The 27,021-nt window shown below is 33.5% G+C and overlaps 1 protein-coding gene across 1 annotated transcript in view; it reads left to right on the forward strand.

The window, feature by feature from the left end:
- Positions 1-27,021, forward strand: part of CCSER1 (coiled-coil serine rich protein 1) — a 1,304,443-nt gene that overhangs the window by 871,446 nt on the left and 405,976 nt on the right. The gene's annotated exons all lie outside the window — the stretch shown is intronic.

Genomic DNA, 27,021 nt, shown 5'->3' on the forward strand with positions numbered 1-27,021 from the left:
CACATCTCTACACTAAAGACCTGAAGAACTAAAGTATCAGAACTGAATCATTGCAATGGGAAATGTCTGTTCTGGGTACATGAATAATAAATATTAATTTCATAAAATTTTATGAAATGTTTCTCAAAGATACAAGAAAAAGAAGCACTACTTCATTTGTAATTTAAAAATATATTTCAATTCTATATTTATATCATAACTTGATGATTTTTAATGGTAAGAATCAGTTATCAGAAGCCTGGGGCATTGGCCTAGACTACTACTCATTTTCTCTTTGACTATTCATAATAGTCACCTCTCTGAATTTAAGTATCTGTTCTCTATCATAAAATTAGGCTTTTAATCTCTGCCTTACCTACTTCAGGGGCCTGTTTTTGCAATCAAGTGGGATATTTTATACACACACATTTGTGTGCTTGTTGTGCCTATATGTACACATACATATATATGTGTATATAATTGAAAAAAACATGTACTAAACCATTTAGCAACCTTCTACAGTTTCTTTATATAAATTAACTCCATTTAAAATAGTTCTTGCACTGAAGTAATGCCTTTCACTGTGCCTTTCACAAATCCATTGATTAATAGTATAAATTTTGTATTTATGCAAATTAAGATTATAAAGTACAAAGACATATGCTTAACGAAGTCACTTTGTCAATCTAATTAGCTTTGCTTTGCTTAGACTAGTAGAATGGTACATTCTTTGGAAAGAAGCCTGAAGAACTACTGTGGAAAGTTAGAATGAAAGATAAAATGCAGAGGCTGGACCAGATGCCAGCGAAACTTGTAATTTATCTTCTAAATCTCTATGTTTCTCTTGGAATTCCAGTTGGTTTCACAGCACAGATGACTGTTAGTCTTTTTTTTTTTCCCCCAAATTCTCTGTCTCCTTTTTGGAACAGCTATCTCCTTGAAAACAAATAAATTTGAAATACCCCTGCACTGTTACCATTTTCATTCCTTTCTTATAGTAATATTTTCAAACAGGAGGAAAAAGCGTGAGCTTTTTCTTGACCAATAATATCTAGCTCTCCCCTTTTTGAAATTTCATTCCAGATAGGGGTATTTCTTTATAGTATACATGTTGAGTGCTAGATTTATAAGAAAAAAACAGAAAAATATCAAGACTTAGAGGTGTTATTTCACACATTTCTGTTTTGTGAATAGAAATGCTTGGAAAAAAAATTGAGATACAGAGGACAGGCTGCAGGTTAATATCTATCATATGCAAAGAGCTCTTAACAAATGCCAAGAAGGAGACAGAGCACCCAATATAAATCATATCAAAAAACAAACCAAAGGAAATACATTCAGATGGAAAGTTAATATAAAAAGCTATTCAAACTTACTAGTTGTCACAATGTAACTTACATTTACAATGAGTTAACACTTTATATCCCTTAGACTTGCAAAAAAATGGAAAGACTTGTAATAACTGTCTGGGATACAGGAAAAATGTTTGTATTGCTGGTGGAAATGTGAACACCTCCCCCCCATCTAGTTAATTAACACATTTATCACCTCACATAGTTATCTTTTTTAAAGAACATTTAACATTTTGGTGAGAACAACCATTTTAAAAACATTCTGGTAACATCTGTTAAAATTAAAATATGTGTACTCTTCAACCCAGCAGGCTGCTTCTCAAAATCCATCATGCAGATGTGAAACCACCAGTGCTTAACTATGTATGTACAATTCTTTATTTGAAGCATTGTTGATAGTAGCAAACTACTAAAACTGGATTGATGGTCCATCAGTATGAGAATAGCTGGGTAAATTGTAGTGCATTCATACCATAGGCTGTAATGCAGCCTGGAAAGGAAGGAAGGAGGGAGGGAGGAAGGAAGGGAGGTAAGGGGGCAGATTTCTGAGGAATAGGCATTTTTCAATAAGAGATTGTATAGACTTCCAAGTGTAGTATTGCTTGATTCATTCCGTGTCATAACTTTAAGTGAATATTTTGATTTGTGCATTATGTCATACATGTCGCTCCATTTTGTGCAGATCAGTTTTTACAAACTAAGAGACAGTAAAACAATTGTTCACAGTAGTAATATTTTACAGAGATGCTATCTTCTAAATTAATATTACACTTGGAAAGTCACATTTAAATATCTACCTCAGGAAGGGCATCAGTTCATAGGAAAAGACCTGCAATTCTATTTTCTTCATGTTTCATCTGGAACTATAAAACAGATTTCAAAAAGCTGTTTTCTATGAGCAAATACAAGATAATTACTTGAAATAATTTTTTGATGTAATTGTTACAGAAGACTTGTTTGGGGTTTTTTTTGTGAAAAAATTAAAGTTTCTTTATATGATAGCAATTCTCAGAAATACACATATTAAATAGAACAAAAATATCTTTACTTTAACAATTTATATACAATCGTTATGAAATAAATATCTAGAAAGATTAACATGGCAGAATTGATAAAAAGAATAAATATATATTTTTTTACCATTCTCCACCCAAATTATTGGATTCTCTTTAGAGTCTGGATATAAGGAATCTGAAAACAAAAATTATATACTGAAGAAAAATTGCTATATCATAAAACAGAGTGGCTCCCCCTGCATACTTTGTTTCTTGCTATTGACCACTTGAGGACCATAAATCATTTTCCTAAACACTTTGGTAGCAAGGATGCAGAAGATTCTAGAGATAACATTTAAAGGTTGGGAACTTTTGTGCCATTTCACGTAAATATATATCTTTGTCTGTCCATCTATCTATTCATCTATCTTTTAAATTAATTAATTAATTAATTGATTTTATTGGCTGTGTTGGGTCTTCGTTGCTGCACACAGGCTTTCTCTAGTTGTGGCGAGGGGGGGCTACTCTTCACTGTGGTGCGTGGGCTTCTCGTGGTGGCCTTTCCTGTTGCAGAGCACAGGCTCTAGGCACGTGGGCTTCAGTAGTCGTGGCACATGGGCTCAATAGTTGTGGTGCACGGGTTTAGTTGCTCCGTGGCATGTGGCATCTTCCTGGAGCAGGGATTGAACCCGTGTCCCCTGCATTGGCAGGTGGATTCTTATTCACTGTGCCACCTAGGAAGTCCCATTCATCTATCTTTTCATCTATCTGTCTGTGTATAGATAGAGATAGCTAACTAAGATGATATGGCAAGAACAGCTCTTCATATTTTCCCCTTTTCATATAAATAAATGTTTAAAAAATCTTGACTTAATGTATTTATTCAAGACAGTACTAGAAAATATAATGTTGATTGTTGAACCTTCAATTCTCCTTTAAATGCGTGAGAGTGCATCTTTACTATAATTGGTCATGATTTTTAAAAATCTACGAAGCTTAATAAGATGGAAATAGCTTATTTACATATAAAACAAAGTATTTAAAAGTATATTAAGTTGGTGGTGGAGCTTTGTAGGTGTTCTTCTCTGGCAAGGTTGTTTAGCATATGTAAATCATTAAAATAATAGAAAATAACCCAAGCTCAAGTAGAATAGGAATGACTGTTTAACAAAATAGTTTTAAAAGTAGGTTGAGAATAAATTTGGAAAAAAATGCCCTTGAAGAAATCATACTCTTTTGGGAAGAGCTTTTCTGAAGCGTGCATGTGACTAAGAATTGTGAAGTTCTGTAAATTACAATGGATTAAATTTCTCCATATGGCAAATCTCTCCAATTTGGGTTTGTTTGAATTAGAAATATAGAAGAGGAATGAGAAGCAATTACAAAAGTTATCTTTCCAAACCTTGCTATCCCACTTTGAAATGAAAATTCCATGCAGTGATCATAGAATTTTGGCAAATGACAGGGAATGACAGCACAAATCCAGGTATTCCCTAAACCTAGGGATTTATGACTGGTCCTAGAATGAAGTCATGTTCATTTTTTTCTTTCCTCCCCTAAGGCTAAGTCTTGGAGATTTGATCTATTTACATTTCTATTCATGGCTACCAACAACTACTTTTTAAGATGCAATCCTGTGCTAACAGATCTCCAAAGGATACAGTATTCCTAACTTCCCTCTGCTCTTTTTAAATCAAGGGTTTTTATTGCTAGTAACAAAAAGAGAACAGAAAGGAGGCTAACATAATTGGAAAATAATTGGGAAGTTACAAAATTATAAGAACAACAACACTTGCAGCTATAGTTGTTTCTGGTCTTCGTTGAAAGGCAGATGAAGTTTGAAAGGCTAAAGACTCTTCTTCAGATTTATCTTTGTTACTGTTTGTGTAGGTAATTCTTGAGTCATACAAGCTTACCTCCTCTTTGCACTGTGATCTCACAGAGTTATATCAACTTTAAGGGCAGATAGATTCAGGTTGAGAATGACTATCCGTATGAAAGTAAGTACCAAATGACTATCATTTTATTCAATATCACAAGATCATCACCACTTATGTGAGTTTAAATATTTCTACTTTTTCTTTGGCTCTTCAGGGCAACCCTAGGTGGATAATTTAATAGGTAAACTGAATATCATATAGCCTACATAATTTTATCATCACCCATTAAATAAATGGCCAAGGTAGCATTCATGCCAAGTCTGTCTGATTATACTATCCCCATCCTCTTTCTGTTTCATGTCAAATACCAGCTTCCTATAGTAAAATTCTCTCTTCACAAACTCAGGTGGTTTCTATTGTACTTCTTTCATTATACAGTTATTATGGTCTGGTGTTGAGACACAGATCTCTCATTTTCAGATGAGTTTTTAAAATTTTTAATACATAATGGTTCTTGTTTTAGGCCTTCCAATCATGCATTCTCATTCTTATTTACTCAAATATTACCTCTTACTCTTTTCCCCAGAAGCCTGTCCTCCTAGTATTATTCTCTTCTCTGGCCTGCTAGCTGTAGAAAGCACATTTTTCTCTATCCTTTCAGGAGTCTTCTTTGCTCCAGGCCTTAGAAGCCCTAAGCTTAACATATTAGTTTATGAAACACAATTAAGTAAGCATGATTTTTTTTTTCTCATCTTGTAGATGAGAACACTAAAGCTTATAAAGTTTAAGTAACTTTCTCAGGGTTACATAGCTTATAAGTGGAGGATCTGAGAATTGCAGGAGGTCTATATTTAACCAGTATGCAATATTGCTTTCCCCCAAATGAGGAATTTAGAAGATTGACATCATAGTTTGTATCCTGCTCTATAGTAATTCCTATAGTCATTTTTCCTCCCAATAAAGGATACCAAATCTATTCCCCATGCAAAAATAAGAAAGGTTTACTAGTGATAGAAAGTGATATGTGGTTTTTAAAAGAAAAATATCAGGGAATTTGAAAGAATGTTATATTGGGCTGGCCAAAAAGCTCCTTCGGTTTTTAAATAAAAAGACACATTTTTCATTTTCGCCAAGAACTTTATTGAACAACATATTCACCCTTTTGTTTCACTATCTTCTGCCATTTTTCAGGCAACTTCATAATTCCATCTTCCCAAAACATTTTATCTTTTTGAGCAAAGAACTGTTCCAGGTGTCTTTTACAGTCTTCCAGGGAATTGAAATATTTTCCATTAAGAGAATTTGTAAAGACCAAAATAAATGGAAATCCAAAGGTGCAATGTCTGGTGACTACGGTGGATGAACCAGAACTTCCCAGCCAAGCTGAACAGTTTTTGCCTGGTCATCAAAGAGACATGCGGTCTTCCGTTATCCTGATGGAAGATTATGCATTTTCTGTTGACTAATTCTGGATGCTTTTTGTTGTGCTGCTTTCACTTGGTCTAACTGGGAGCAGTACTTGTTGGAATTAATCATTTGTTTTCCAAAAGGAGCTCGTAATAGAGGACTCCCTTCCAATCCTACCATATGCACACCATCACCTTCTTTGGATGAAGACTGGCCTTTGGTGGTGTTGGTGGTGGTTCATTTTGCTTACCCCACCATCTCTTCCATTCCACATTACTGTCCAGTATCCACTTTTCATCACCTGTCACAAATTTTTTTTTTTAATGGAATGTTTTCATTACATTTCAGTAGAGAATTGCATGCCAAAATATGGTCAAGAATGTTTTTTTGCTTAACTTATATGGAACCCAAACATCAAAGTGATGAACATACCAAGCTGGTACAAATTATTTACAACACTTGATTTGGATATTTTGAGTATGTTGGCTATCTCCTGCATGGCATAACCTTGATCGTTCTCAATTAATATCTCCATTTGATCACTATCAACTTCAACTGGTCTACCCAACCATGGAGCATCACCCAGTGAGAAATCTCCAGCATGAAACTTCACAAACCACTTTTGACACATTTGATCAGTCACAGCACCTTCTCCATATACTGCACAAATCATTTTTTTGCATTTCAGTTGCATTTTTACCTTTCTTCAAATAATAAAGTATAATATGCCAAAAATGATGCTTTTTTCCTTCCATCTTCAGTATTAAAATGGCTACACAAAAATTCACTAATTTTGATAAGTTTTTTTTAAAAATGCACACTGATATGACAGCTGTCACAACACGATCTAACAAAATTGTTTCGAATGAAGTTAAAGACAACTAAGCGCTACTAGAACCATCTTATGGATAAAACCGAATGAACCTTTTGGCCAACTCAATATTACTTTGGTAATATTTTAAAATTGCCAAAGAAACACCCTTGGAAGCACTTTTATTTTGTGTCATGTCATAATCTGGTTTATGTTCTCTCTATATTATTCATAGCAATTTCCTCAACCTCATCAGTTCTTGAATTTACTTATACATAATGAAGAAAGATTTTTTTTTCCAGAAGCAGGTCACTTAAGGCAGAGTGTGTGTGTGTGTGTGTGTGTGTGTGTAATGAAAGATTTGATTTGTATTCATTTATTAAGGTAATATATATGTATCTCTAAAATGCCAATCCTAACACTGAATACAGAATCTTTTGCTACTGTGGTAATGATTGAATAATAATTCTCAGCAGTTTGAGTAAAACAGTTTCAGTACAGCATATGAGTGATAAAATGGAAGTATATTCTGTGTTTTTAAAAGAAAAGCAGCATAAGAGGAATTCTATTAGCAAGATAGATTGAGGAGTAAACTCAGAAGTCACTAACTAAAACAACAACAAATAACCAAACAAGAATTTATACTTCATTAGAGGCACATCAGTCATTGTTTCATTATATGTGACTATTGTAGAAAAACTAACTCCACCTAGCATGAGTCTATATTTGATGTTTTTCTTTTAGACATTTATGGAAAATATGACCAGTACTATATTAAAACATGTTTGTGTGCTTTAGGACAATCATGATTTTGTAAAAAGCCTCTATTATAGATCTCTAAAAACCTCCTCATTAGTCTGAGTAGTGACAGGTTCGCACAGACCTCTCTATCACTGCTGAAATGCCAACAAAAATAATTGCTTTTTTCTCTAGGATCAATTTTCTTGCCATAGTTCAGGCTGCTGAACAATCATTCAATCAGTCTTGTAGTTGTAGGCCTTTAACAAATTCCCTTTTTTCCCCATGGCTGGAATCACTATTTGATTCAGGAGGCTTTACTAACATTTTGGTAGCTCTGATAATTTTCTCCTTTTATTAAATATCTTTAAAATTTCTCGTGAACTTTTATAATAGTAATAGAAAATATCCAACCAGCTATTATCATACTATTAAAACCAACATCTTTTCCTGCAATTTAGTTGAGGAGCATCGGGCATTATCAAGTGTAGATAAGTAAGAGACAAACAAAATTAATTTGTAAAGAAACATTGAGAATTATGAACCTTAATAAACAAAAACAATGGGCGAGTCCTTTTTCAAAGCCTAATTCTGTTCTTTACCTGTGGCCAAACTGGGATAATCTAATGAGCAATATAAGTAGAATGTTCCTTAAAAGTAGAAGAATCTATTTTCAAAGCTATGAAGATAAAATGCAAACTTGACATTAGAATTTATGTATCCACTGGGAAATTCTCTGAAGCAAGTTCTTTTAAATGTCATTGAATACGTTCTTAACCCCTCCAGATTTTTCCACTACTGGGTTCTTCTACTTCATTTATTCTTGCTTCTCATATCACATGCAAGCTTACTGTTCTTCAAGGTGGTTAGTTGCTGTCTTCTCTCCAGTTTGCCTTTCTGTACCCAATCTCAATGCTAAACTCTGTGTCCTCATTCAGATACTTAATGTGTTTCCTAGTTCAGTGATTTAAATGGGGTTTGTGATGGTGTAAATATTTATATATGCTAATAGCTGGTGCATTTTAAGAGGAAAATGTTCACCTTTATTTACTGACCATCATTTTTCGTAACAACTTTTTCATATGTTCTCCCTCAGGGATTTTGTCTTCCTCTTGTAAAGTAAATGTGAAATGTTTTGAAATACAAAATTTTCATAAATGTCCAGTTACATTGCTGGTAGTTGCCATAAAAAAAATGTTCTTTTCTGAATTCTTCTGTGTAAAAAAAAAAATTCAGCAATTTTTTAGCATTTTAGCTTGAATAGACATGGTTCTTAGTAAGAATAAATTTAAAACTGATTACTACGTTTTGCTCCTACTCCAAAATGATGACTTTAAAATGTATTTTAGTTTAGAGATTGCAATGCAGAGTGACAAACATCACCTCATTAGACATTCATAATAAGCCTCTAATATCCTTAGGACTAGCATTGTTAATGAATAAAATATTATGAGGTTAAATGACTTGTGCAAGGCTGTATCAGTTTGGATATTTTCAACCGCAGATAACAAAACCCAATTCAAACGCACATAAATACTAAAGAAAATTATTATTAATTTGCCTTCTCCACCATATTTTCTGTGTCATTAGGCTGGGAATGAAATAGCTAGAGGAAATACTGATTTCAGATTTCTCTGAGGAAATGTCCAACAAGGAAAGAGACTTTCCCTGGCTACTTTAAGATTAAATTCAAATTCCCCAGAAGCTATAGCAAGCTTCATTTTCCCCTATGGCCCAAATTTGGTCTCATGTTCACTTCTGTTCTAATTCATGTTGACAGAGGTGTGTCATTCATTGATAGATCCCTTCAATTATTTCTCTTTCCTAACAATGATTACAATTAGAATAGTAAATAAATATTCGTGTGTGTGATTAACTGTTTTATTTCTCTCACCTGTGGTAGAACGCAAGCGCCTCAGGTAGAGTTTTTGTCTCTATTGTTTCTCACTGTAGCACAGCATGGCCAAGTCCCTTGAACATAGCAGATAGTTGTTCATATTTGGTTATTAAGTTAATAAAAGATGAGGAAAGTTCTTTTAAATACTTTTGTATGGCAGTTAGTGTTTTACTTAGGTGGAGTAGGGACTGGAGACCGTCAACTCTTCCTAGGATAAAAATTTACTACAGGAAATATTTAAGCTGTTATCCTTGTCATGCAGGGTCTTAGTATGTTCCTATTCTCTCTCTCTGTCTCTGTCTCTCTCTCTTCCCCCATCTCTCCCCCCTCCTTCTTCCTCTACTTTTCTTTCTCTTTCTCCTACCTCTCTCTAGTCTTTTACTGTCAATATAACAGATATAAGTACACCATATTTACTCATTAACAAAACCAGGCTGCAAAAATGGTCTCGCATCTTTCTCAGATTAACTGCAGTTAGCAGTTCAATAATTCTGAGTTAAACATAGCCTTCCCTTTAATTATTCAGGCTCTTCCAGCGTTTGTAGCTCCAGATCAGTGATGTTGCCTTGCTGATTTGGTTCATTATACAGGCTTGCTTCGTCCCTCCAGGATGGTGATACCCAACTTCAGAGCTCATCTCAGACAAAAGCTTCTCAGACTTTGTGTTCTAATATTGCCGCTCTTGGTGCTAACCCACTTCAGTGCCTTCTCCACAGCCTTCTCTCTGGCCTGCATATAAGTCCATCACATATAAGCACTTTGCCCCTCTCATGAGCTGACCCATAACTAAAAATCAAGCAGATTATTATTGTCACCTTAGTTTCCAATACAAAAAATCCATATATAGGTGTTTGGTTCTAAGTTTGTTCATACAAGAGCAAACTGGACTCACTATTTAGAGACATTCTTTCTTCGATAACTTTAAGATGATTCTTTTGTCATTTCTCTCACTAAAGAAGAGAAAAAGATAATCACCAAATATAATTTCTAGTAGGATTTCCCACATTGTTGGACTTTGTTTTTGGTTTTTGGAAATGCATGGATTTATGTAGATTGACCAGGAAAACTTGAAGAGCAAAATCCCAGGAATAACCAATGATTTCGTTAGACCCAGTTTAGTACTCTACTAGACTGTACTGAGATAGCAAATAATATGCACATTCATATTATGAAAAACATGTTATTTTTGAAATGAAAAACTAGTGTCTGGCTATGACATGAATAGTTATGTTCCAGTAAAATAGAGAATTATGAAGTTTTCTGTACCAAACCAAAACAGAGGAATAGGAAAATGCTAAAGTATTTTTCAACATGCCTCTACTTACTGTGCTGGGTTCTCACTAGCCAAGTGGACACATCGCAACACCTCAAAGTCTCCATAGCTTCATCTGCAAATCTGGGAGAATAATAATGCCTAATCTCTCAGGTAGAACACAGAATTAAATAAGACAAGGAATGTGATGTGCATAGCTTAATGCCTGCCTCACAATAAATACTAAAGGTTATTACTATTATTAGTCTTCCCATACATTTAGAGATGAAAATAAAGAGATCCTTACTTAGTAACTATGAGACTTTTTACTTGAATTAGATGCTTTCTGGAGGCTTGCTGGTACACTTAAAAAAGGTTATCCAGAGTTTATTTTCTTACTCTTGAGCAGCTGCTATTTATCTTGACTCCTTTTCATTGCTCTGATTCTCATTTTCCCCAAAGTGAGGATACAAACCTGCATAGTTCTAACCTTGCATGAAGAGATCAGAATTGAATGAACTACAATGACTTCCTGATACTTTGCCCAGGTTTAAGCCTAAAACCTAGAATAAGAGAGGAACAAATCCTAACTAAATGTAAAAATGTTCAGCTGTATTTTACACAATTTATTTCATCTTCTCGGCATCTCTACAACAATGGCAGGGAAGTTTTATTATCCCCTTTTACATATTCAGAATTAGTTCCTGATGAGGTTAAAAGATTTCCCTAAGGTTTCATGTTTGGAAAATAGCCAGATAGTAACTTGATTATAAAACCCAGTGCTGTTTTCTGTCTGCTGCATTATCCCCCCCATTATCTTTCAAAACACAACTTAATATTTTAAAAATACGTTTTACTTATCTTTTCTTTCACTCTTCCATCTTTTAACTAGGCAAAGCCATGCTTAAAATATGCCATTGTTGTGAGCAAATAGGGATTGCTGACAGAAGAATGAAGTATTAGGAGATATAGGGGACAATTAATTTTTCTGTGTAACACTTGGTTATTCATCTTCTGTAATGAGAGCAAACCAATGATTGGAAGAAGTTTGCCAAAAAAGTAACAAGATAGTATTTAAATAGTTCCTTCCTGTTTCATGAGTTCCAAGAATATCTGTGTGTTGATAATTCACTAGGAGGACTCACAGAATTCTGGCACAGTTGTACTCACAGTTGTAACTCATTAAGGTTAATATTACAGTGAAAGGATTCACAACAGGATTATTAAGGGAAAAGATTGGGCAGAATCTGAAGGAATCCATCTACAGGATTTGGAAAGTCCTCCCTCTCACGGGGTGCCACAGAGAATGTTAAATATAGGAATGCACCTGCAGTTTCTGCCCAGGAAAGCCCACTAGGGACCAGTCCATGGTCTTCAGTGGGAGCTGATCACATAGGCACTCTCTGCCCATGTGATCAGCCACAATCATAGAGACTCCAGATTCCAAGAAGGAAAGCAGGGTTCACCATATGTCAGGCTGATACAGTGAATTCAGTACCTCAGACAATCAAAAAAAGCCTTAACAGTGTAAGGAAGATCAAAAGCCAACTTCCAAAACACCAGCTCAGGGCCAGCTCTGCAAGTAGGTTCTTCTAAAGAGTGATATCAGACTTGCCGTGTTAACTCTCTCCTGTACACTTTATAGTGCCAATAGGTGGAGGATAGCCAAATACAGCAGGATTTTGAATCAAAATATATAAATATAATATGAGAAAGAACACCGAATAATGGCAGTAGTCTTCTCTTATTATTAGAAGAATCCTAATAGTAGAGTCCAGGTTTTCAAAACTTTCTACAGAATTTCACCTGCTTTGTAAAGACAGCTCAAATCAAGATGGTTAAATATAACTCAGGAACACATTTATTATGGTCTATTTGCCTGTTCTCTACACCATACTCTAAAAACAAAACAAAACAAAAAACAAGAGAAACCATGTACCATGCTTTTGTAAACCTAAGGCTTTAGTGGTTGAGAGGGATTTAACATATAGAGTAGACTATGGTAAATGCTTTAATAAGTGTTCAAAAGATTAAGGAAGTGTAAGAAAAGGAAATATGAGTTTTCTTTTAAAAGACTTAAGGAAACTTCAGGAGGTAGTGACATTTAAGCTCTATCATCCTGAAAGATTTCTATGGCAAAGATAGTACGATGACATTTTTGTTAGAGGGAACAAACACAGAGTGCTGTGAATGTGCAAGATACTAGGAGCATTCATACAAGTTATGAGTACTTTGCTTTACACTGTAGTGTGACACAATAATAGACATTATTATACAATTAACATAAAAGTTATCATACAATTAACATTAATTATCACAATATTAATTATAAATGAGGTCAGACGTGTGAAGGAGCCAAGCTTGCAAGGGTTTTGAATTCCATATCAAAGGGATTGGTTTCCTCATTTTCTATCAAAAAAGTGGAGCTATCCCATTGGCTATTAAGAAGCAAATTATTTTCCGCAATATCCAAAAATCATGTGACAGCATTTGGGTTCATGTTTGTCGCCTAGGAAATTACAAAGGTTTTAAAAGCTGTGTGCCAAAAACTGTGGGTGAAGACCAAAATATATATTTCTTATTATAAATCACAATATCACAGCTTCTTTATTTTTAATGTCCATATAAATCTGATTTTTGGCTTATTATTTATACAATAAAGAACAATAAAAAACATTTAGCAAGACTTGATTGTTCTATGTATAATCAAATTCCTTGAGGAACTATACATTTAAAGAAGATTTCAACTTCATTAAGCTTAGATTATTACCTGAGATACAAAATGTAGAAATCATAAATAATTTTTTATGCAATCATACTGAAAATTTTATCTTTTTAGAACTCATATTTGAATATGGCTTCCTACATTAGTATGACTGAATTAAAATGTTAGGGTTCAATATGCAGTAATTTATTCTAAATGCTAGGTGCTAAGTGTACTTATATCTATAAAAATTAAATTATACAAAGTGTGTGATTACCGTATTAAATGTTACTTATCCACTTTAAAATTATCTTTTCATTTTATTTCTTCTGTAGTATTTTATATTTTCCCATCAAGTTTTTTTGTTTGCTTGTGTTCCTTCAATTGGGACAAGATGTGCTTGGGATGGTATTAGAAATAATTCAGAAATAAGATGTTAAGGAGACCACTTTACTAAGGATATTATTCATGTAAACTATTTTCAAAAATATCAAAGAGCCACCAAAATGGGTCACATTCTACAAATGATAGATTTGGGTTTTGGAACAAATGTTGCATACTTCCCTCCTTAAACACCATGCCATTCTGAGGAAGAACTAATTATCTTAAGGCTCTGAGTCAAGTGTTGCCAAATGGTCTCACAGTTAGCGACAGAAGAGAAATGAAGCACAGTGCAGTAAACCTTGGGGATTCACCTGGCCTCCTTTGCAGCCAAGATTGTTCCTATGGTGTCAGACAACAATTAAAGAACCTGAAATTGAAGGTGACTCAGAAAAGGGCAAACTGAAAAGTGTAACTCTCTCAACCAGGTCATCCACATCACAGTAAAATAATAACCAGAATGTAGTGAGAGAATAAGAAGAGGCTGGGAACATTTTAAAAACAGAGGTACGTAGGTAATTATCTTTAGAGATATCTAGAGAAGTAGAATACTGGCATCATATATACTGTGGCCCTTCACTAACCATGTAATCTTGAGAAGTCATATTCCCTATCTATAGGCTGGCCTCAGTTTCTTCACAAATATTAGTAACATCAGGAAAAAAGGCTAAATGATTTCTTAAGCTGTTTTTCAATGGTAATGTTCTATAGATCTTTATGTAAAATTACATACTATAAAATATTTTAAGGTAAGCACCAAAAGAAATATACCTTATCTGTCTTGGCCCAACACATAGAATAGGACCTGGCACATAGTAGGCACTCAGAACAATATTTGTTGAGTGAATGAATAAGCCAGAAAATAAAAGTGAGGGTTCAGTGGGTTGGTTAAATGGTTATCAGTAGAAGGACAGCATATGTAAATACAAACATTGCTGCATTAAGACTCCCTCTTTAAGATAAACTGCACCCTTGGTGTTGGTGGGGCAGGGTGGGTAAGAAGGAAGACCCTAAGGTGTTTCAAAGTCTCTTACAGGTTTTCACATTCCTGGTTGGGAAAACTAAAAACCAATTTGAAATCCTTAAGACTAAAAAATACCATTTCTGACCAGCTCGCTGTCATACAAATAACTCCAGACCTTCCTCTGGTCAGACTGCTATTTCATGAGGAACAGAGCCTAACATTTTTCTGGCTGCACTTTCAAGCTGAATAAATTGGATAACAATATCATTAGAGTTAATACACAGTATTCAGTTTCAAAATTCATCTTCCCAACTGGTACATCCTGGCTAACACTTGCCAAATGTAGCCATAGAATTTATTCAATTAGCTTTTTCTTACTATAACAAATCACTGGACTAGTTTGAAGAGAAATCTAATGATTGCAATTTATGTATTTAAAGCATCACCTGACTTTTGAAAGATGTTATGTTACCAGATTGGGAGGATAAAAATATACCCCAAATAGTTATAACATTGTCTTCCTAATGTTTATAAATTTCTAAGCAGGATCCAATTTCTAAAAATTCATGATGAAAATGCAGTTAAACTAGAATAGATACTAGAGAAATGGAAATTGTCATTTTATTTTCAGGTAGGTCTTTGGGTTTGAGAAGACATTAAATTATACTATGGAACACTGATCTGTCAGGTGAAAATTTAAGCCATAGTGATTTTCTGACTTGCAGTCTGAGGCTACACATTTATTTTTCTGGTCTGTTTTGCTGTTCCTAGAAATTAATAATGACAGAAATAAACACATTTAATAAAGTAAGATCTCCAGCAGTGGATGTTGACACAATCTGATTTATTTGTTTAATATTGAGTCTTCGAGTTGCTCAGACAATATAGAGTTGTACATTATGAATACTATATTTAAAAGTGGAAACTAAATGGATATGCTGGAAGCTATGCTTTTATTTACAAGGTAATAATTATTAAAAATATAAATATCTACAGCGAAGTTTAAATAATGTACTCATACTGGCCCTGGTTACTTGTTTAACATTTTGAAGAGCTCTTAGAACAGTTGAGAAAGATTTTTAAAGAAAAGCACTGAGACAGTTTGATGTAGGCAGAAGCCACAGCTATTGATAAAATTCTTGAGTTGAAATTGATTAGATAACAAAGCTCAAATATTAAAATTGAGCAATTTAAAACTTAATTTTCTAAAAGAAAATTTCAGTGTTTTAGAGCTAAAAGAGATATTTGAGACTATTTAGTCCAATTTTCTAGTTTTCCTGAAAAAGAAATGCGATCTCAGAGATTTAAGTAATTTCCTAAGGTCAGTGAGAAAAAGGAACAAACCAATTTATTAAATTAATTTTTTTCTGAATGAATTTGAATTGCAAATATTACTGTCTATATGTTAATACCATATTTATAAAAAGAGTAAATAAACATTTTATTTATTATTTTTAAACATTTTTATTTTATATTGAAGCATAGTTGATTAACAATGTTGTGTTAGTTTTGGGTATACAGCGAAGTGATTCAATTATACCTATATATGTATCTATCCTTTTTCAAATTCTTTTCCCATTTAGGTTATTACAGAATATTGAGCAGCATTCCCTGTGCTACACAGTAGGTCCTTGTTGGTTATCTATTTTAAATATAGTAGTGGCAAGAAGATAACCCTATAAATCTATGAAGATTGTGTGGGGAGATGAAAGCAGTAAAGATTCAGATTTTGAGAAAATGTTGAGAGCAAATTTCAAATTTGTGATCATAAATTGAAACACAACACTGTTTTTCCCCAGCAACATGTAGTTAGTTACCAGGTGCAGTTATGTATATGATATCCAGAGTTTAGCTTTGCTAGGGAAGTACAACAGAGGAAGTAAAGGATCCAAAAAGTCGAAAAGTTTTTGTATCAGCCTGATGATAATCATGTCCTTGGATGCTGTGCTGAAAAAGAAGGAAATTAGAGGCAAACTGAATGAGAAAGTGGTAGGCTCAAGTGCAAGTGATTGAAGATGTTCATGAGTTTGAAGAATTTTTGAATGAAAAATTTATATTAATAGTGTGAGAAGCTCCCAAAAGCATTTGAGCATTTTTGTTAGTAGTTATAAATAGCAACTCTAAATGTCATCTGCAAGGCATTATTAGCAATAAAGATTCAAAGAAAGCTTTGGGAAAGATAATGAGCTATCTTTGAAAATATATCAGTTATGTGCTTTGGATACTTCTTGTGGAAAGGTGGCACTTAAAATGGAAAACCTGTATCCATAGTAATTATTTAATTAGGTATCTTTGGGCAGATTCTTTTAACTACATGGATTAACGGTTTTCATTGTAAGAATGATGGTCCTTTCATTCCCTCAAATCTAATGTATTCAAGAGTCCTTTAAACTTCTCTAGCTGAGATGCCTACATTACCCAAATCTCTTTGTGTGTAAGTGTGGGTGAACAAATGTGTTAGCACCAGATTTGGGGGGAGGGGAGATGGGCTAGTTCTTCTAGAAGATTCCTTTTAAGAAATGACATAGAGAGTGAAAGGCAAAGAAGAATAGGAAAAATTATTCATTAATAACATGGCAACTTCAGAATATGCAGCATATAAACATCATCGTACCTGAAATCTCAAATTCTCCTAAAAGACTGAGTTGAGGAAAGCTTTTTATGACTTGCATCAGTGGTAAAGAAATAGCCTTTGTCTGACTACTAGAGAATAAAAGGATGATGGATTATTTGGATTCAAATTATTTTAATAGCTAAAATAATTATTTTCCCTATATAATCAAAATATGCACACAGTTGCTCCTGTACCTAGAAACCTTGGGAATTAGGAGTCTTAACGTATTTCTAGAACATTTCTTTGCTTAACTAAAGCAAACAAATAATAAAAGATGCAACCTATCCCTCTTAAAATGTATGCAAGCCACAGTACTCAAATTAATAGATTTAAAAGGCAAGTAATAAGAGAAACTCTTAACTAATTTTGCTGTGTTTAAAAGACAAAAAAAAATGCATGTGCGTATCCTATTACTAATTAATTCTTAATTGCTTGCTTAACTTTTTAAAAAAATTTTATTGGAATATAGCTGATTTGTAGTGTTGTGTTACTTTCAGGTATACAGCAAAAATGATTTAGTTATACAAATACATATATTCATTCTTTTTCAGGTTCTTTAGTCACATAGGTTATTATAGACTATTGAGTATAGTCCCCTGTTCTATACAATAGGTCCTTGTTGGTTATCTATTTTATGTATAGTAGTGTGTGTATGTTAATCCCAAACTCTTTGTTTTTGAAATCTGTGAATCTGTTTCTTTTTTAAAATAAGTTCATTTGTATCATTTTTTTTAAAAATTGGATTCCACAAATGAGTGATATTATGTAATATTTGTCTTTATCTGTCTGACTTATTTCACTTAGTATGATAATCTCTAGGTCCATCCATGTTGCTGCAAATGGCATTATCTCATTCTTTTTTTATGGCTGAGTAATATTCCACTGTATATATGTACCATATCTTCTTTATCCATTCCTCTGTTGTTAGACATTTATTGCTTGACTTTTTTTAAAAGTGCCTCAAAATATGCCCAGGTAAAAATTTGATAACACAAGGATCAAATGAAGTAGTTAAAAATATCTCTATTCAGGGCTTCCTAGGTGGTGCAGTGGTTAAGAATTTGCCTGCCAATGCAGGGGACACGGGTTCGATCCCTGCTCCACGAAGATCCCACATGCCGCGGAGCAACTAAGCCCATGCGCCACAACTATTGAGCCTGCACTTTAGAGCCCATGAGCCACAACTACTGAGCCCATGTGCTGCAACTACTGAAGCCCACGTGCCTAGAGCCCATGCTCCACAACAAGAGAAGCCACGGCAATGAGGAGCCTGCACATCACAATGAAGAGTAGCCCCCACTCACCACAACTAAAAGAAAGCCTGCACACAGCAAAAAAGACCCAAAACAGCCGATAAAATAAATAAATAAATAAATAAATAAATAAATAAATAAATAAATAAATTTATTTTAAAAATATCTCTATTCAAATCTTATTCTGGTATAAATAAGTTGAACTCTTTGCACACAAAATATGATATTGGAGGAAAAATATATTTAAATATATTATCTTGTCATGTAAATGGAAGCAGGAACCTAATGCAATATTTCCATTTATTCAACAAACATTTAAATACTTATTTAGCACTCACCATACTCCAGGCACAGTTTGAACAATTGGGATAATTTAGAATACATAGCAACAAAGATTTGATCCTTGTCTTTGCAGTGTTTAAATGCTAATGTGGAAAGATAGGTAATATACTATAATAATAAATGTATACAGTATATTAAAACGTTGTGTCTCTTGAAGTGAAGTAAGCAGAAGACTTTAATATTAAATAGGGGGTAAAGTGGACCTCACTGAAAAGGTAGGATGTAAGCAAAGACTTGAGAAACTGTGGGATTTGGTCATGCAGATATCTAGGTGAAGAGAATTCACACTGGGATTTGCACCTCGTCCAAAAATTTATATTAGAAGAATGCTTGATATGGACAAAGACTATCAAGAACACCAGATTCTGTAAAAGAATGATGAGGATTGGTTTAGAAAGAGTGTGAGTCAGAAGTTATAGTTAGGCAGATTGATAGATAAACATATTGTATCGATTAGTCCTTTCTCTTGAACTACTTCAGTACGTTCTCTCTTTTTATGTTCTGTAGTAAGAATATAAAAGACAGCTTACTAGACAGATTAATGATTCAATTAGCTTTGCCTAATCAAGGGATAAATTTTCAAATATTTCATGATGCCACATTCCACACATTAGGTACTAATCCTGTGTGTATTTGTTTAAATTCACAGTTGGACTGATGGTTACCACCACGAGGGGATTTCAAAGAAATACACCTTTCATTGGCAGTATTTGGGATTACTTATTTTCTGAAACTGTGTCTTTCACTTTCTATTTAAGACTCAGAATAAAAAACAGAGGTTGTCAGAAATAATACATAAAATCATAGTAGAAATTCTGTATTTTTGATTAGTCTCATATCAGAAACGAAAAGACACCTTCATTACAAATGAGCACCCAGCTATGAACATCAGAAATACTGGAAATATTCTAGTTTTAGGACAAATTTCATTGTATGTAAGCTTATAAAAAATGAGAACCCAAGTCCCTGGAGCAGAAGAAATTTAACTTATGCAGTATACCAAGATGAGAAATGCTAGAAAACCAGAGGCATGGAAGTACTATACTTGTTTAATATTTTAGGTAGCCTAGAGCAACGATAATCTCAGACAAACTCTATGAAATGTTATTTGTGCCCACATAGTTACATTAATTTTCTTTTAATCTTTGTCTGCCCCAGGAAATATTTCAATTGAATTTTACATTTCTTTCCAAGAAATCAGGAACTCTGGAATCCAGTCTCATTTACTTTAACTTTTTTCTCACAGTTATTTCCAAATCCTAAATAAATTCAAACCCAGAATTTATCATGCATTTACTTCTTCAATATGTAAAAAAGACATGGTTTAGGTGAACTTCAATATAATTCTGGGGTTAGGTTTACTCATCTAATGGGTTATTCATTTATTAAACACATATTTAATTCATAGTAGATATTCATCTCAGTACACATAAGACAAAGTAATAGCTATCTTTGAAGGTAGTATGTGTAGTGGTTGCAAAAGGAGCTCTGTAATCAGATACTCTGGGTTCAATAATTAACTCCACCTCTTTGTAGCTGTGTCTCCTTGGGCAAGATAATTAACCTCTCTGCCTCAATGAACCTATGCCAAAAATAGGAATTAATAGTGGTGCCTGAAACATAATATAATGATGAGGAATAAAAAAAAGTCATGTAAAGTGCTCAGCATAATGCCTGTTATCTAGTAAACATTCAACAAATTATTCTGTTTTTGTAATACATATATGTGTACATTTAAATGTATCCTGTGATGTAGTTACAGCATTACTTTAAAAATATGGGATGATTTTCCATTTTTAAAACATCAGAAGAATGGTGGAGTCCCTGAAAACAATGACATATCTTGGTTTCTGAAAAGGGAAATGAAGAGCAATTCAAAGTTTACTGGGTTACAGATATTGGGTATAGAATTTCATAGATGACTAGAATGATTAACTTCAAAAAGAAAAAAAGAAAAACAGTTTGATAAATTTTTACATTTGGCTTTTTTTTTTTTGTCTTTGGATGGATTTTAGCTCAAATCCTGATGAATTCTCTAGAATTTTCAGACAGGTGAATACAAAACTCTCTGTGACATAATTTCAACATAACATAAGAAAAAAGTTTTTCTAATATAATAGCTAAAAAAGAGATAAGGGACTCACAAAGAATATTTATACTATGTTCATTAACTTTAAAAGAAGACTGGAAATTATATGTAAAAGTGAATTCTTGGAGTTTTTAAGTCAGTTCAGCAGCTTTGGGAAAATTTCTGAATATCTGAGTCTATTCTGTAAACCTATGACTAGTCATACATCTCACTATTATCACTTACAAAATGAATCCTAAATATGGCCAAGGTAAAAAAATCCATATATACAATCCAAATGGAAAGATTTTTTTATCAGCAGTATAACTGAAACTTGACACAGAATTTCAAGTCTGTGCAGCAAGCTGGTAGATGAAAAAGTAGATATCCAAATTAAGAAAACCAGGATTTAGAAACCAAATAAGGTTGACAATAGGTTTATCAAACTGTGTTCAAACTCACTGGGATTTCTTAACTTCTTGAATAGTTTCATCAATCTCACTAAGAAGCCGTACAAGATAGAAAGATGCATAGCAAGAGCCTGTAAGAGAACCAGACTGCCTGCCTTAAAATTAAACTTAGCACAGATATCAGATTTTAAAGCTCTACAGTGATCATCCAGTACAACTCTCTATATCTGTCCACCCCCACATCATTTTCTTGGTAGGTGAACCAAAACCCAGAGTTGAACCTTGTCCACATCTTCCAAGAGTGTGCTTTACTTCCCAAAATGATTCCACTGTTTAAGAAGAAATGTAGTGGTAAGAAGCAGGAAGGCCAGAAGTGTTTGCAAACATTCTTGCCCTTCTTTTGGGCCATATACAGCAGCTGTAAAATGAAACTAACAACAGCAAGAACTAAGGTGATGCATCTACCTTTTCCTTAAGAAATCAGTTCCCAAAAGAACAGAACTAAAATGTATTCAGTATTTTCATTTCAGCTCAATGCGGAAACTATTGGGTTGTAACATACAACATAAATTATTGTAAAAATTGAATTAATGCAAGGAAAACACTTGGGGCAGTGCTTGATGCGCAGAGCTCACCCCCGAAATACTAGTTACTTTCATAACTGTAGTAATAATAGATTTGAGACCCAATGACCAGAGTTCTGGCCCCAAATCTGCTACTTGTAGGTTAAGTTCCCTGGTGCAAGCCCCCTCATCTGTCAATTGAGGGGGTTGAACTACATGTTATTTCAAGTTCCTTCTAGTTCTTTCTTGTATTTCCAAAGTTGAGGCTAAATGTAAAAGTCATACAGTTATTTGAGGTCTTTCAAAAATTAATTTTGGTTTTATCCTGTTAAATCATAACTACCTTCTACAGTTAAGAAAATTATCACAGTGAAATCTCCAGAGTGCTGGAAATGAAATATCTATTCCACCTGCTTATTCTATAGTTGTCTATATTGGAAAAATAAAGCAACCAAATCTAGGGGTAGTGGATACTATATTTCTGACTTTTTGTTTACAGGGAAGCAGGGAAAGTCCTTATGACATGATAGCAATTTGGAAAGAGTTTATAATCATTACAAAGGAGGAGATCTCCCCCCATGTATGCTTTAGACAGAGATGACTTCATACCCATCAGAGTTACTGGGGGTGTTGACACAGATGTCTGAATTCCATTCTGCAAGAGAGATTTTGGTAGAAAATTCTTTTTTTTCAGATAATAGATTTTTCCCTTTAATGCTCACTAAACTATCTTAATTTAGCACATTGCAGAATATTTGCTTTGGGCTAATTTTTTATACCTACAATTTGTAACATTTTGATGTGGTTTCATGGGCTTAATTTTGATCAACACAGAGTTTATACTCTCTAGTGATAATATATGTGTAATAAAGGAAATACATCTTCCTCGACTGTATTCCCAGGGTACTTTTAAATATGATTTTCTGAAGATATGCTTAAAAATATTATATCTGTACTGTTTATGAATAATGAAGTGAGTTTTTATACCAATTAAAATTTTATAAATTTTGTATTAATTTTGAGTCAACCAGTATACATATATATTTATATATAATAAGTAATTTTACTGTTCCTTGTCTACTTCAAGTCTTTCTGAGAGTCAGATTGTCTCAGTGAATAGAATTGAAACATTCATTTCTTTCTTAATTATTTTGATATATGCTTTAGTGGAGGTTACACAAATTGGAAAATTCCAAGTACTTTTTAATTTTAAAGTGATAAAATTGTGTAATATATACGTAAGGGGCTGAAAAGGGGCTTTGTTTCCTTGAGATTATATTTCTTTTGAAAAATTTCTAACTTAAATGTTATTGCTTGTTTAATTAGGAAGGTATTATGATCTGATCTTTCCAAGTAAATTGATCAATTTACTATCAGTAAGAGCCAGCAAAAATCAAGATTGCTGTAGTTTTCCTAGTAAAACTGGAAGTTATGTTGATACTTTCCCCTTCACAGCTTTTCCCACTCAAGCCACCTGAACTTACAACTTGAAGGTTTAGTGTTACTCTAGAATTCAGACTAATTCCTGCCATCAGTTAGGGCTTCACATCTCAAGAATTTTTAGTGGATCTCATTATACACTAGACCATTTGACTTCTCCATTGAAATACAATCTTGCCTGAAGCCCTGTTAGCATGTGGAAATCCTCTTAGTCCATTATTCTTTGCCCATATGGGTCTCAAATTCTTGCCATCAGATTCCCTGACTCAGTTCTTCAACCTTAAGATTGGTGTTTCAATAATTCAGTGTCTAAATTATGACCAAGTTTATAAAATATATCATATCTACACTGCATGTTGACTGCAGCTCCTATTCCATCCAAGAGGGTGTGTTTCTTTTTCAAGTTCAGACACTGAACTTCTCTTAATCACTGTGTTGCCTTGAAGAATCATCATGACTCATGCATGAGTTCCATGTTATGATGAATTTGTGTTCATAAGTATATAAGACATTAAACATTTTGACTGGTATGAATTTAAAGAAACTTGACTAAGGAATGAATAAATGAACTTGGTATCTAGGCTCGTAAAATATGGGTTTAAATTTTGCTTTTGTACTTACTCGTTCTGGTACTCAGACCACATAATTTAAATTGTGTAAGCTTCAACTTCCTCCTTTGAAAAAATAAGCTTAAAATATTTACCTTGTGTTCTGATTTTATTCATGAAGAATAATAGTTATAAGGCTTACCCTCCTGCTGTAATAGTTAGAAAACTAGACAAAATGTATAAGACAATTCTCACACATTAAAAAAAACAGACAGGGAAACACTATAATACCTGTGAATGGGAAACAAATAGAGAGAGCCTTGTGATACACAGATTTCTGCCTGGAGGCAGTTTTTGGATGATGGTACATGGAGAGACAGCCCAGACAGAACTACAGGGTCTTTAAATTTTGTAGTTGAGGAGAAAAAGATCTGAGTTTGGAGAGAACAAAGCAGCTAGGATTTGTAGGACTGATTACCAGAAAGGAGGAAAATATACAGAGAAGAACTCTAGAAATCTGCATAAGTGTTACTCTGAGAATTTTATTTGAATAACAGTGTTCACATATGTAGAGTGAAATTTGATAAGGTTAGGCAAAGAATAACTGCTGGTAAAGAATAATTACAAGAGAACCTTAAGTAGAATTCCCAGAGCTTTCACAGGTCTGGGAATCTTTTGAATTCCCATCAGCCAGAGTACTGAACCCTCATTGAATACATTGAATATTCAATACTGAGCACAAAAGCGTCAAGCTTTAGTAATAGAGATAAATAACTCTAAAGACTACTTCAGACTCATCCTAAAAATATTTTTAAAACAAGCCTCAGAGGGGTTAGTCTGACCCACAAGTAATTTAACCATCTGCCAGAAACAATCCTAATTCCTTCTAAGGGAATAAACAAAATCTACCATGAAACAGAATAAAAATCACAATATGTGGCAACCAATAAAAACATTGCTGGACATAAGAAAAAACAGGAAAATGTGATTCATAACCAGGAAATAACTCAGTCAAGAAAAAAAGACCTGGAAATGACAGATGATAGAATTAGCAGACAAGAAGTTCAAAACACTATTACAAATATAAATATGTCAAAGAGTTAAAGAAAAGCATGATAATCAGAATATTTTGCTCAACTTGATCTTATATTTAGATATGTTATATAAGTATAATAATGATAATAAAAATTAGAATAAGGAGATAACAATTACTGTTTTGGGATACGCTATGCCTGGCCCTTTGCTAAGTGCTATACACATATTATCTAATTTAATCTTTTAGCAACCACATGACATAGTTACTATATTCATTGTTATTTTTCAGGTAAAAATGATGAGATTGAGAAATATTATGTAATGTGTTAGAACACAAAAGAAGCTTACAAACCGAAGATTTAAGCCTACACCTTTTTGAATTCAAAAGCACATAATGACACTGTTTCCCTTTCCTAAAAGTTATGAACATGAATGCCACTTTAGAATTTATTTTTAGCCTACACTGCCAAGTTTAAGAAATGTTCTAAGATTTTATTTTATATCTTATTTCATATGAAATTTAGGCTCTTCAAAATGTATCCTGTAAATGTAGATAATTTTCCAAACTCAGAAATCAGGCTGCCATTTATTTACAGGAATAACTGTTTGCCAGGTTGATTCTAGAGATTTTTCTGGAGTCAATAGAGTAACATTTTATTTATTTTTTAAACAAAGGGGACTGAATTTATGGTTACCAGAGGGGGATGGTAGAGAGGAGGGATAGATTGGGAGTCTGGGATTGACATGTACACACTGCTATATTTAAGATAGATAACCAACAAGGATCTACTGCTTGTAGCACAGGAAACTCTACTCAATATTCTTTAATAACCTAAATGGGAACAGAATTTGAAAAAGATTAGATAGATACACATATAGGTATAACTGAATCACTTTGCTGTATACCCGAAACTAACACAACATTGTTAATCAACTATATTTCAATATGAAATAAGAATTAAAAAAAAGGCCCAAAGTGGACTTAGTATTTTTGTTCATATGTTTTTCTCTAAGCAATTCAAGAAATGTCTCATGAGATAAAAATTTAAAATTCACTTGAAAACCTTTTAAGCATTAACACTCTGGTTTCTCTTCAGATATTATAAATCATTTGCCTTTTTAAACATAAATGCTGTTACCAAATCAAAAAGCTTTATCTTATAAATATTTTCCTTATATTACACTCTAAATATGCAGCTTGACATGACAACAAAACAGCAAGTCTTAAATTCCAAAATATAAAGCTAGAATACAATAATTAAGTCTAGTATATTTCTTATACATCAGTTTTTCTTACCAGATATATTGTGATCATGTAGAATATATATTTAAGGTTACGTGCTATTCAGATTTTCATCGGAAATAGAAAAATACTTTGTCAAAACTATTCATAATAATGTGAAAATTTTTTAAGGTTTCTAAAGCTCTGCCACATAATTTAGGAGCAAATGAAAAAAATTATAGTAAAGATAAGTCCCAATATTTATTTGCACTCTTCCCATTTTTCTTCTGATAGTGTTTCTAAGATAAATAGAAAGTAAGATGTAAGTTTAGACTAAGTTATGGGAATATGTAAGTTCTCATATATGTCTGCCTTAGATACTTTAAAATTATACCCCCAGTTTTCAAAGACTACTATCAAAGTAAGCATTTGCTTAAAGAACAGTCCAAACTCCTACTCTTGAAAGACTTCACAATTTGGTCAGCTTTTCAGCCTTATTTTCCCACTGTTCCTTTTTGCATAACTCACAATATATGTCAACTAAACCACTTGCCTTTCCTAGACCTTTCAGTGCAGTGCCTCTCAAACTTTAATGTGCATGTGAATCACCCGGAAATTTTCTTAAAATACATATTCTTACTCAGCTGGTCTTGGGTGGAGTCAGCATTAGAAGTGAGTTCTCAGGTGATGATCTGCTGCAAATCCAGTCTGCATATGCTGAGTAGTCAGGTTGTTAAGTGCTGCATGCAGTTCTTCTGGGTTTCCTCTTCAGCCTCTAACACTGTTTAGATGTGATCCTCCTCTATGGTCCTTTATATGTGTGTCCATTCACAGGTTAACTGAGCCTCTTTCATCTTATGCTCAGAGAAAATTTTGTATACCTGACATCATTCTCCTGTAGTTTTATCTTCACTTATGTGTGTCTAGTGAATGATCTCCTAAACTTTGAGGACTATTTATTACTTATATCCCCAATATCTAGCATGGTGTCTGGCCCATAGTATGTATACAATAAATATGCATTGTAAAATAATTAAAGGAAGTGATTAGAGAGAGAGGGAAAGAGAATAGAAGGCAAGAAAAAGGAATGAAGGTAAAAAGGAAGAATTAGGTACTAAGAGACCACATTTTATTGCATTTTCCTTCCACATACAAAACTACTACAG

This window comes from Hippopotamus amphibius, chromosome 3 (genome assembly GCF_030028045.1).
Source record: "Hippopotamus amphibius kiboko isolate mHipAmp2 chromosome 3, mHipAmp2.hap2, whole genome shotgun sequence".
NCBI lineage: Eukaryota > Metazoa > Chordata > Mammalia > Artiodactyla > Hippopotamidae > Hippopotamus > Hippopotamus amphibius.